Here is a 14,266-nt window from a genome sequence, read left to right as displayed (position 1 = left end):
GGTACAATAGTCATACTCGCGCCCTAAAGAGAGCAACCCGTAACCTTGAGCGAAAATGGAGAAAAACTAAATTAGAAGTTTTTCGAATTGCGTTTAAAGACAGTATGTGCAGCTATAGACGGGCTCTAAAAACCGCTAGGACCGAGCATCTTAGCCAACTGATAGCAAGAAACCAAAACAATCCCAAGTTCTTATTTAGTACAGTAGCCTGCCTAACAAAACCTAAGATGCCTGCAGAGAGTACTCCACAACATTTTAGTAGTGAAGATTTTATGGACTTCTTTAATGAAAAAATCGATAGCATAAGGAAGAAAATAACAGAGGTTCAACCTCTAATAGCATCTCATGATCTAGTTCAGCCAAGAGCTTCACATTTAGATTTTCAGTGCTTTACAGGTATAGGACAAGAAGAGCTGTATAAACTTATCACCTTAGCTAAATCAACAACGTGCCTGTTAGACCCAATACCAACCAGATTTTTAAAAGAAGTGATGCTTACAGTTGGAGAGCCAATTCTAAACATTATTAATTCTTCACTATATCTAGGTCACGTCCCTAAACCTTTGAAGCTGGCAGTTATTAAGCCACTTCTTAAAAAATCTAATTTGGACGCGAATGAAATAACAAATTATAGACCGATTTCAAACCTTCCGTTCATATCAAAAATATTAGAAAAAGTAGTATCAGCTCAAATATGCACATTCTTGCAGGAAAACAACATCCTAGAAGAATTTCAGTCAGGTTTCAGGCCACATCATAGTACAGAAACTGCACTAGTTAAGATTGCAAACGACTTGTTTTTAGCTTCAGACCAAGGCTGCATCTCAATATTAGTCTTACTTGATCTAAGTGCTGCATTCGACACCATAGATCATAATATTCTCATAGACCGCCTACAAAATCATATAGGTATTCAGGGGCAGGCATTAAAATGGTTTAGATCATACCTGTCTGATCGATACCATTTTGTAGATCTAAATGGAGTACCGTCTGATGTAATGCCAGTGAAATATGGTGTCCCACAAGGGTCAGTTTTAGGACCTCTCCTGTTCTCAATTTACATGCTTCCCCTGGGAAACATCATTAGAAGGCATGGGATTAGTTTCCATTGTTATGCTGATGATACCCAATTATACATCTCAACAAAACCAGATGAAATACCCAAGTTGTCTAGATTAACAGAGTGTGTCCAGGACATAAAAGATTGGATGACCAATAACTTTCTTTTACTAAATTCAAATAAGACAGAGATATTGCTCATCGGCCCAAAAACCAGCACACAACAGCTTTCACAATTCAGCCTGCGTTTAGAAGGATGTACTGTTACTACTAGCTCAACAGTAAAAGACCTGGGCGTGATATTAGACAGCAACTTGTCTTTTAAAAATCATATTTCCAATATCACAAAAACAGCCTTTTTCCATCTTAGGAATATTGCCAAACTTAGGAGTATCCTATCCGTATCTGATGCAGAAAAGCTAGTTCATGCATTCATGACCTCCAGACTGGACTATTGTAATGCATTACTAGGTGGTTGTCTTGCATCCTCAATAAACAAGCTACAGTTAGTCCAAAATGCAGCCGCCAGGGTTCTCACTAGATCCAGAAAATATGATCATATAACACCTATATTATCATCCCTGCACTGGCTACCTGTTCAGTTTAGAATTAATTACAAAATAGTACTACTTACATACAAGGCTTTAAATGGTTTAGCTCCCTCATACCTAACCAGTCTTCTGATACGCTATAATCCACCACGTCCCTTAAGATCACAAAACTCCGGACTTCTGGTAATTCCCAGAATTTTAAAATCTACAAAAGGGGGCAGGGCATTTTCATATTTGGCTCCAAAGCTTTGGAATAGCCTTCCAGACACTGTTCGGGGAGCAGACACGGTTTCCCAATTCAAAAGTAGACTCAAGACGCATCTCTTTAATCTGGCATATGCGTAACTCAACCCATAACCTCATACTCCATTACACTTATCCTGATTGGCAACTACGCTAATTCTCTCCATCTTTTCTGTATTTTTCTACCCATCCTGAGACATCTGGAGATTGTGCCAGCTTCAGTAGACAAAGGCCAACCCTGCGAGGTTTCTAAAGCATCTTGAGAAGGACCTGCTCCAGCTAGATTCTGCTTTATGATGGCTGGAGCTACACATCCTGCTCCTGTGCTTCCAGTGATCTGACCCCATCTGCCCTCTGCACCTACTGCTGAACTGAATCTACACAACTTCTGATATATTGAACTTTCACCTGCACAACACACTTGATGTTATTTCTATCTGTTATCACCCAGATGAGGATGGGTTTCCTGTTGAGTCTGGTTCCTCTCAAGGTTTCTTCCTATTGCCATCTCAGGGAGTTTTTCCTTGCCACTGTCGCCGTCACCCTTGGCTTGCTCATCAGAGACATTTCATTCATCATTCATTCATTTAATTATTATCTAGACACATTTTTCTCACACATACACACTTCCAAATATTTTCTTTTCTTTTCTTTCTTAAAAAAAAAAAAAAAAAAAAAATCTTTCATTTTTTTTTCTTGTGAAGCTGCTTTGGGACAATGACCATTGTTAAAAGCGCTATATAAATAAAATTGAATTGAATTGAATTGAATTGAATTATAGGGAATATCTCACCGTAACACACACACACACACACACACATATATATATATATATATATATATATATATATATGACTTTTCCTGCTCACTTACAGTTTAGCTTCTGTGATTTTAGTTCCTTGAAGAAAGACTGAGAAGCTTCAAACTGGAGATTGTGTCCTGATGAAACCTGATGAATACTGATGAGATAACGGATTCACACTTCACTTTCGTTTCACCAGAGTGACATCATTAGGCCACGCCCCCCGGATTCCAGAATATTTATTTATTACTCAGTTACACATTTTGGCCACTAGATGGCAGCCATTCTCCAAAGAAACTACAGATAAACATTACACATCTTGTATGTCCACATTAATACAATAAGCCTTTTTAAATGTTCACTAAAACACTTACTGAGTCATTTCTCTGTTTTTATCATAAACAAAACACTTTTGAAACACAATATTTCTCACTTATATTAATTAAGAGTTAAAATCGTTATGGTCCCACTTTGTACTAAATGTGCATAAGCTTTGTAAAGTCATGTGCAAAAGTTTTTACCCCCCTTTTAATCCTATGTGTTTTTGTGTAAAAACATAAAAAAATATCTGATCATAGCGTGCCTTAATATTAGGCAAATCTTAAATAAACAACAAATAACTTTTTTTTTTTAACTGTGTCAATATTTATTTATTTGAAAACAAAAAAGAAAACCCAGATAGCAAAAATCATGTGGTACTGATCCGTGTAACTGACTTGGGCTGGTGTCTTTTGGCAAAATGGGCCACTACCGGCACAGATCAAATTTTACTTATTCAGACCAACACTGAGGCAGCTTCAAATTCAAATTCAAATTTTTATTTGTCACATACACAGTCATACACAGTACAATATGCAGTGAAATGCTTATACGACCGCCGGTGACCTTAAAAAGAAAAAAAAAAAAAAACTATATATAAGAAATAAATATTAATACAAAATAATATTTATTATTTATTTAATAAATATAAATAAAATATATAAAAAAATGTAACTAGTAAAATTAACAACTGTACAAATAAGGGCATGTAAAAATATCACAAAAATAAAATATAGGAATATGGGGGGGAAATATATATATATATAAAAAAATGTAAAATGTTTTAAAGTGGTATTTAAATGTCTGATCATCAGGCTCCGGCCCTGATGCGGATTCTTTTATGATGATTTGGCCCAAATGTGGACCAGTTCTGGTCAAGCTCTGTTCTGGATCTGGTCCAGATTCCATCTATTGTAAAATAGATGTGGGCCAGATGTGGACTATGTTGCTGTCTGTCTAGATATTTAAACATTTATTTTCTAAAATATACATGATTAAATATCTTATTGTCTTATGATACTGCTTTTTTGTCAAATTCTAACCAAGTACTGATTTATACACATCAACAACTACAGTATTAAAATGCCTTCTGATCATCTAATGTTAATTCTAACACAACAGTCACTACTTCACTGTAAATATACAAAACACAATTACACAGAGCAGATTTAACCTTACTTTCTACTTAACAGTTTTATACTTACTGTGCTTACATACTATTTACCAATTAGTCTCAAACATTTCTCCATGTTTTGTTGTTATGCTTTTACTAACAAAGACGGTAGGGGAGTGACAGGATAGGGAATAACATCCAATAAATGTCCTGGGTCAGTGGTCACTAGCAGTTCTTGGTCTGATGCTTAAGTATTGTTTTTCTGTTTCAAATTAAAGTAAATTGCCAGTATATTTTATACTAATGAAAGAAAAACGTATCTAAAAACAGTATAAGAACATTGTAAGTCATTTCATTTATTTCTTCATTAATTCTTTTAACTATGGAAACTACTGGAGTTGATCCCCTAAGTCCAAACAGTGTGCTCAGAAAAAAAAGCAAATACTAATAACAAATTTATCCAAACAAACTGTAAACACACCCAATCAGATAGAGCAGTCAAACGATTTAATTTTCATGGGTCATCCGCAAAAAAAAAAAAAAAAAAAGCTGTTATTTTTCCACTAAAGCAGTGTTATGAGACAGACAATGGATGAACTGCAAATTAACATCATTGTGTCATGAAACGGGTGTTATGGCTGATGGTGTTGCCGTGGACAGAAAGGGGCAGGGGTATAGGTGCAGAGGGTTTTAACAAAAAAAAAGTGTCTTTAATAAAACAATAACAAACCAAGCACAATAAGACAAAACCAAAAACAAACAAACTTAAACTATCACACAAAGCATATTGTGAAACAGGTGCTATGGCGAGACGGCGGTCCATACAAGGCGTAGGCTCTATAGTGAAACACAGGGTCTAAGACGTTGTACACATAAGCTCTGATGTGACACAAGCTTAATGACGATACACATGACATTACCCACAAACTAAGCACGGAGAGACCAGACTAGCGACACGGAAACCAGAGACAAGACTAGGGCTAAAGATATGGCAATTAGCTTACCAATAGCCAAACATACAATGTCCTAAACATAGAAGAAGCTAAACATACAAGAGCTAACATGCAAGGGACTACACCAACACTAGAGACGCAAACAGAACTTACATAACCTTAAGACAAACACAAGACTTCACGAAACCGAACCAGCTCCACACACCCGCATCACCTGACCAAAGTGTCTTCTGGGAAACTGAGTCTGCAAACAAAAACTACAACAAACTCTAGTGGCGATTTCTTACACATTGGTAGTGATATGCAGAAAAATAAAAACAAATAAATAAAACTAAGAAAACAAAAATAAAATCACACAAAAGTATTTTTTTCCAAGAAGGATGTACTGTTACTACTAGCTCAACAGTAAAAAACCTGGGCGTAATATTAAACAGTAACTTGTCCTTTGAAAATCATATTTCCAATATCACAAAAACAGCCTTTTTCCATCTTAGAAATATCGCCAAACTTAGGAGTATCCTATCCGTATCTGATGCAGAAAAGCTAGTTCATGCATTCATGACCTCCAGACTGGACTATTGTAATGCATTACTAGGTGGTTGTCCTGCATCTCAATAAACAAGCTACAGTTAGTCCAAAATGCAGCCGCCAGGGTTCTCACTAGATCCAGAAAATATGATCTTATAACCCCAATATTATCATCCCTGCACTGGCTACCTGTTCAGTTTAGAATTAATTACAAAATAGTATTACTTACATACAAGGCTTTAAATGGTTTAGCTCCCACATACCTAACCAGTCTTCTAAAAGGCTATAATCCGCCACGCTCCTTAAGATCACAAAACTCTGGACTTCTAGTAGTTCCCAGAATTTCAAAATCTACAAAAGGGGGTAGGGCTTTTTCATATTTAGCTCCAAAACTTTGGAATAGCCTTCCAGACAGTGTTCGGGGCTCAGACACAATTTCCCAGTTTAAAAGTAGACTCAAGACGCATCTCTGTAATCTGGCATACACGTAACTCATCCCATAACTTCATACTCCAGTACATCTATTCTGAATGGCAACTACGCTAATTCTCTCCATCTGTTTTGTACTTTTCTACCCATCCCGAGGCATCTGGAGATTGTACCAGCTTCAGTAGATAAAGGCCAACCCTGTGAGGATCCTGAGGCATCCAGAGAAGGACCAGCTCCAGCTGAATTCTGCCTTATTATGATTGGAGCTACACATCCTGCTCCTGTGCTCCCACTGATCCAGACCCCATCTGCCCTCTGCACCTACTGACTCATCCCTATGCTGAACTGGACTTCATGTTAATTTAAATAATTTCTGTTTATATTGTACTCTCAGCTGCATAACACACATGGTGTTATATCATCTCTATTTGTTATCACCCAAATGAGGATGGGTTCCCTGTTGAGTCTGGTTCCTCTCAAGGTTTCTTCCTATTACCATCTCAGGGAGTTTTTCCTTGCCACTGTCGCTGTCACCCTTGGCTTGCTCATCAGAGAAATTTCATTCATTCATCTCGTTATTATCTAGAGACACTTTTCTCACACATACACAATTTATTATTATTATTATTATTATTATTTTTTTTTGTGAATTTCTTTCATCTTTGTGAAGCTGCTTTGAGACAATGACCATTGTTAAAAGCGCTATATAAATAAAATTGAATTGAATTGAACATTGTTACGCCATGTGTGTTCATATACTTCAGAAATATGTTTAGTTATTCGAACCTGAATCCTAAACCTAAAAACTGTTTATTTCACGTGCATCTTTGTTCTTATACTAATGCTAATTTGTTACTTTATTACTGACTATTTATTTGACGTTAATAATGTTTGAAATTTATATTCAATTCTCATGTTTTTTTTGCATTTTTTGCCTTAAATAAAAGTTTTATTTATTTTTATCATGAAGTCAACCACTATTGCTGACTAACAATGGTATGCTAATTAAAGAAAGGAACTGCCACTATGCTTCTTGTGTCTGAATTTACCCCAGTTAATGCCTCTTTGAGTCTTTAACGCTCTTTCCAACCATCGCCACAGTCAGGGGCAAGACTGAACCAACAGATGGCATAAGAATCTCTCTTATTGTCTGCTGCATTGGTCGAAGACTGGTTCTTTCTTACAGCCCCTGTAAAAAGAAAAAAAAATCTCTAACTTCCACAGAATAATAAGCTCCATAATAATGACGCATTCTAATAGCTTAATGAAATTCAGGTTGCACCAATGATATGACATGGACTGTTTAACCAATGTCCTTACAATGTTTCTGTGACTTGATCATGGTAGGACCTGTGCTGTCTTTAGAGGTTCAGAAAGCTTTAGGATTTTATCAAAAATATTTTATGGGTATGTAACACAAGGGTGAGAAATTAATGACAGAATTTTTACTATGCATTTGAGTAATAGCTTGGGCAGACATTTTATTCAGGGTGAATAGGTTTAAGAGAGGTATCTACTGTATTGTAATACTTACTGTAACTTTTTGGTATTACTCCATACTTACTGATCAACAAACTTCTTGTGAGCATTTCTTTAAAGCACTTCTTTCCATTGACTCATTTCCAGTTTATTTGTCTGGCTACTGCATCAAGTATGTTTCATGTGACTCACATGTTTTCGCAATCAAGCGCCACTACAAAACGCAACATAAACGTCTAGGACATTTAGAGCAAGTTCGTTTATCCAAAAATTTAACGCCCGTGTGAACAAGGCCTTACTTATATCTGTGGTTCGAACAAAACATTGTAATAAGATGCTTGATAAAAGGGTTGGGTGGTACATCAGTAATTATACAGATATATCTTTTTAAATAAACTGAATGTCTGCAGTATTAACTTTAAATTAATCTTTGTGTCTACCTAAATGAAGATCTGGACAGTTTCTTCAAAGAATACCTGGTAGGTAATGTTAATAATTACTGTAGAAGTTCAATTCAATTCAATTCAATTTTATTTGTATAGCGCTTTTAGCAATTTTCATTGCCGCAAAGCAGCTTTACATAGTCAAAAGAATTATTTAAGTTTGTATGAAATGTGAATTTGTATGAATCAAAACGGTCAGTTTGTCCCTGGTGAGCAAGCCGAGGGCGACAGTGGCAAGGAAAAACTCCCTGAGATGGTAATAGGAAGAAACCTTGAGAGGAACCAGACTCAACAGGGAACCCATCCTCATCTGGGTGAAACAGAAAGCAGTAAATGATCTGCATTTATACAGTGTGTAGGGTGGGAGGCAGTTCAGCTATAATAGCTGATGTTAATTGATGTTAATATGGAGTCCAGGTAGTTATTGAAGACCCAGGTAGACTTGAAAGAAGTTCCAGTCATGAACTATCGAACTGTCAAGTCCCCAGAGAAACAGTTGCCAACACCAGTCAAGGCCAGAACCATTTCCTAGGTAGAGAGAATCATTCCCAGACACCAGACGCATCCCATAGAGACACACGGGGCATCCATGTGACGAGATCTTCAGCCAGAAGCGGGGCACCAGGATGGGTCAGACAGGTCCGGAGGGCAGAGGGAGTCTGGATCACTGGCAGCTCAGGAACGACATGAGCTCGACAGAGAGAGAGAGAAAGAGTGAAAGGGGGGCACAGGAGAAGAGAGGAAAAAGAAAGAGGGGGGGAAAGAGAAGAAGAGGAGAGATGGCAGTTAGGTATGGTCACAGTCACACAATGTATAATGTGAATGTATATTAACTGTAGAGTGCAAGCAGAGACTCCGGCAGGACTAACTATGACAGCATAACTAAAAGGGAGAGCCAGAAGGAAACACAAACATGAGGGCTTCCTGACATGTAAAGCAAACAATCACCTCACCGTCAGCAAACCTGAGTGATCAATGAGAGTGAGGAAGACAGCATCCAAACATACCAGTTCACCATAATACTCTACGTCCATGAGTCCCCCAGATCTGCTCCTTTACCAATGGCAAATCTATTTATAAAAATGCTTGGCTAAATAAATAGGTTTTTAGCCTGGACTTAAACACCGAGACTGTGTCTGAGTCCCGAACACTATTTGGAAGACTATTCCATAACTTTGGGCTTTGTAAGAAAAAGCTCTGCCCCCAGCTGTATTTTTTATAATACGCGGTACTGACAAGCAGCCTGCATCCTTTGATCGAAGTAGGCGTGGCGGATCGTAAGACACTAGCAGTTCGCTCAGGTACTGCGGCGCAAGACCATTTAATGCTTTATATGTCAAGAGTAGTATTTTAAAATCAATGCGAAATTTCACAGGGAGCCAATGGAGTGAAGATAAGATAGGGGTGATGTGCTCATATCTTCTGGTTCTGGTGAGGACTCTCGCTGCTGCATTCTGGACTAGCTGAAGCTTATTTATGCATCTAGCTGAACAACCAGACAGTAAGGCATTACAATAGTCCAACCTAGAGGTGATAAAAGCATGAACTAGTTTTTCTGCGTCGTTTAGCGACAATAAATTTCTTATTCTGGCAATATTTCTGAGGTGAAAGAATGCTATCCTGGTAATATTATCTACATGTGCTTCAAATAAAAGGCTGGAATCAATAATCACACCAAGGTCTTTCACTGTTGCATTTGATGGAACAGAAAGGCCATCTAAAGTTACGGTGTGATCTAAAATTTTACTCCTAGCTGTATGCGGTCCTATGACTAGAACTTCTGTCTTATCCGGATTTAGCAGAAGGAAGTTAATTAGCATCCAATTTCTTATGTCCTGCACACATTGCTCAACTTTAGTAAGCTGGTTTATCTCATTAGGTTTTGCTGAGACATATAACTGTGTATCGTCAGCATAACAATGAAAACTAATACCATGCTTACGGATTATGTTGCCCAGAGGAAGCATGTAAAGGGAAAAAAGCAGTGGACCTAAAACTGAACCCTGCGGAACGCCAAACTCCACTAGAGAACATGCAGAATAATTACCATTTAAGTCTACATACTGATAACGATGGGTCAGATAGGATCTGAGCCAGGAGAGGGCTGTACCCTTAATTCCCACTACATTTTCTAATCTGTGAAGAAGAATAGCGTGATCAACGGTGTCAAAAGCTGCACTGAGGTCAAGTAATACAAGCATAGTTACACAACCCTGATCAGAGGCCAATAGAATGTCATTTACTACTTTAACGAGTGCTGTCTCTGTACTGTGATGAGGCCTAAATCCTGACTGATACAGTTCATGTATGCCATTTCTATGTATATATGAGCATAGCTGCTCCGCTACTATCTTTTCCAGGATCTTAGAGATAAAGGGGAGGTTTGATATTGGTCTGTAACTGGACAGCTGACAGGGGTCGAGATCAGGTTTCTTAATTATTGGTTTGATAACTGCTAATTTAAAAGATTTTGGAACATATCCAATGCTGAGTGAAGAATTAATTATTCTCAACAGGGGTTCTATTATTGCTGGTACTATCTGTTTAAGAAAATGTGTCGGTACAGGATCTAATATACAGGTTGATGAATTTGAAGAAGAGATGAGTGAAATTAGTTCATTCTCTTCAAGGGGAGTAAAGTATTCTAGGTTCTGATCTGACATGGCTAGATTAACATCTGCATCAATTACATTGTTCGGTTTCAAAACCTCAATTTTATGCCTAATATTTACAATTTTATTATTAAAAAAGTTCATGAAGTCCTCACTATTGCATGATGTTGTTGTGGAGATTTCTGCAGTGGTCTTATTTCTGGTTAATTTGGCTACAGCATTAAATAAGAATCTAGGATTATTTTTGTTATTTTCTATAAGAGTGGAGAGATATGTTGATCTAGCTACACTAAGAGCTTTTCTATAGTTCAGGATGCTCTCCTTCCATGCTATTTGAAATACTAGTAATTTAGTTTGACGCCATTTACGTTCTAATTTCCGAGCGGTCTGTTTTAAAGTGCGCGTGTGATCGTTATACCAGGGAGCAAGTTTTTTATCTCTAATAATTTTTCTTTTGACTGGAGCTACATTGACTGGAGAAGTAACGGTATCGTTGGGCTCTTCAGAATACCACAAAATATTTAGCCTTCAAAAATTACAAGTTAAAGCTGCTCTTAGATGGCATTAGATCACAGGTGTACTTAGGAAAGTGTTTTTAAGTTTGTGAGAAATCAGTGTGGACCACAAGTTAGTGATTAAATACTAAACAACATTTACAAGGAAAATGCAAACAGGCTCTTTGGAATACTGCATTAGTCTAGTAATTTCATTTTTACTTTTTTTTCTGTAACAATAGGATACATATGGCCGTGCTGCAGAGAGGGATCTTGAACATGTTGTATTTGGCATCTACAGCATCAATGTTGAGGGAGGTGATGCCACGACTACTCCAGTTGTGGAAGTGCTTCAGGATTTGGGAGACACCGCTACTGCATGTGCGCTCTTAATGGGTGTAATATATGCAGTGAACCTCAGGAACTGAAAACATTCTTTGAGGTGCTGCAGAAGATCTTCCCCCAGCTGGATGCTACCAGACTTTCACCAAAGGTACAGATGCTTAAAAACAAACTTTATGAGTAAACCAACATCGAGCACTTGAGTTTGTTGAGTTCCACATGAAGGCCTTTTTTGCACTTATTGAAAATGTTTGGATGTTTTGTTTTGTTTTGGATGCAATATATTTAGGCTTTGCAGAAACTTGGGAAGGGGGGCTGTTTGTTTTTGATAGCAAAAAATAGGGTAAATTATGTTAATTGTATGTTAATATGATAAATTAACTAATGTTTAGTTGGTATTATTGACCTTAAGGACAAGGTTGTGCATTTTTTCTTCTATTTTTGTGGGTCACAAAATTTTTTTTTTCTCATGTAAAACATGTCCAGAATACTGTTGAAAGAGAAGTTAAAGATAACCAACTCATGTTGTTTTTTTGTTAAACACAATCCGCTGCCCCCCCCCCTTCTTTAAATGCGTCAAAGTTGACAGTAAAGTTGAAAAACTTGAATATGTTGAGAAATATATCTATAGAAAGCTTAAAGGGTCTACTTTTAAATGATGCAAGTCACATTGAAAACTAATATTCTCAGTTTATGTAATCCGTATGAAACCAAGAAGAGGCACTGAATTTCTGTCGCACTTGAAAACTATGGAATAAGATTACTGTCAAAAATATTCGTGTGTAAAAAAAAAGATTTGTGTGTAATTCTCTGTTTTGTCTGAGTTGGATTTCAAAATCTACGGCCACGACAGCTTACAGATACGAGATTTTGTGTGTTTGTTACAATACAACTCTGAAATATACGACTCTGACCGTTGACAGACACAAAACTCGTTTTTACAACTCCTCTGTCACACGGACGGATTGCAAAATTATGCCCACGAATGCTGTGTGTTAAACCACTGTCAAAAATACATCATCAAGGCCACATGCACAGGCATTACTATCCGAGGGAAGAGGAATCGATTCGGCGCATGCGTCCCGCCACCGTTTTAAACTCCTAAAATCTTAGCTACTATAGTTAAAACATCTCTGAAATTTTACTTCTCTTAAACATTTTCGAATCTGTGAAAAAAAACAAAAAACGTACAGTACCTGAGACGATGAGAGAGCGCTCGGCTGCTGATCTGGCATTTTGGCGCTAGTGGTTTAAAACAGTTGCGGGGAGCATACGCCGAATCGATTGCTATATATATATATAAACTTCCGTGAAATATCGACAATTCGCCAAACATTCCCACATTTATAATCAGCGATATTTTATAAGGAGATTTAGGGATTTAGCTCTACTTAATTTTATAACGTTTTGAGTGTGACAGTGCTTTAGATGGAGCAGATCTATGCAACAATGTAATGACCCCTCCTGGGGATATAAAGCTTTATTATTGGGTTTGAATGAATCAGATCTACCTCTGAGTAAAAAAACTGTATTTTGTTTGGTTATATTTAGAATTTTTATAGCAGAACAAGAAGATGACAGTTTGGTCTGTGCAGTTAGCGCCAGTGGTGGACTGGCCATCTGGAGTACTGGGAGTTTTCCTGGTGGGAATATATATATATATATATATATATAAAATGACAGAAACCATAGTATTGCATCTCTGTCCTACTCATATGAATGAGTGCGGCGTGTTCTTGCTGGAGAGAGAGGTTAATTTACGACAGCTGTTTACGGGAGTGTAGTCTTTTGTGGGTAATGAGGTCTGGTGTGTGTGAACGCGAACGCGAGATGTGAACTGGGATATAGAGCCTGAGTTTTGTTTTCTTTTCAGTAGTTTTTAGTTGGATTTAAGTGCGGGATCCACCCGAAAGGTTGCACTATGACCTGGCAATGCTGATACTGATTTTATTTCAGCTTACCTGTTCAGTTTTATTGCCATTCTTTTAAAAATATTGTCTTTATAGATTTATATTTAGTTTGTCTTGATGTTCTTTCCTTTGTTTCACTAATATGACCCAATATATGTTCAGTGATACTTCAAATAATATATTTAAAAGCATTGATTTCTGTATTGTGTTATATTTTTATACTTGTAACTGGTGTTAAAAAATTAATCTCTACATTAATGAGAGATGGACCAGAAAGTCCAGGGCCACTTTTTGGTCCCAGTCCGCCCCTGGTTAGTGCCCTTGTAGAGAATAAATAAATGAATAACACATTCCAATCCCCTCTCAAGAGAGTGCCATAGTCTATTGTTAGTTTTAATGATTTGGCTGAAACTAATTATTATTATTATTATACATCGCTATTACTTGACCCTGAAGTTTAGTTTAGCACACAAAAAACTGAAAAGTCCTTTCTGGTAAATCAACTGCATATGTAGGTTTTTACAGTAATTCATAAAAAAATAATATTTATTGTACAGTACAAGGTAAACACGAAAAAGATTACAAAATGAAAAAAAATAAAACTGTGTCTACTTTATAAACAGCTTAGTACACTGTGTACATTTTACATCGAAGCGCCATCTAGTGATCATTGTCTGTCAGCGACAGATTCCCATTCAAAGCAATAGTGAGACGCACGCGCGCTCCTACTGTACGAGCGACGCACGCACACTCACACGCGTAGAGCATACACAGGCTTTAAGCTTAGATTAAAGGCAAAGAGAGACACTAGAAACAGGGGGAGACACAAGACACAGGGAGAGACACTAGACACAGGGAGAGACACTAGAGACAAGGAAGAAACTCGCGACTTAAAAAGACACTAGACATAAGGATGAAACAAACCAGGAGTGACTGGGAACAAGAAGACTATAACAACATTCCACAATACTCACATAAACACATGTAAA

Source organism: Clarias gariepinus, chromosome 1 (assembly GCF_024256425.1).
Source record: "Clarias gariepinus isolate MV-2021 ecotype Netherlands chromosome 1, CGAR_prim_01v2, whole genome shotgun sequence".
Classification (NCBI taxonomy): Eukaryota; Metazoa; Chordata; class Actinopteri; order Siluriformes; family Clariidae; genus Clarias; species Clarias gariepinus.
This window is presented reverse-complemented; position numbering follows the sequence as displayed.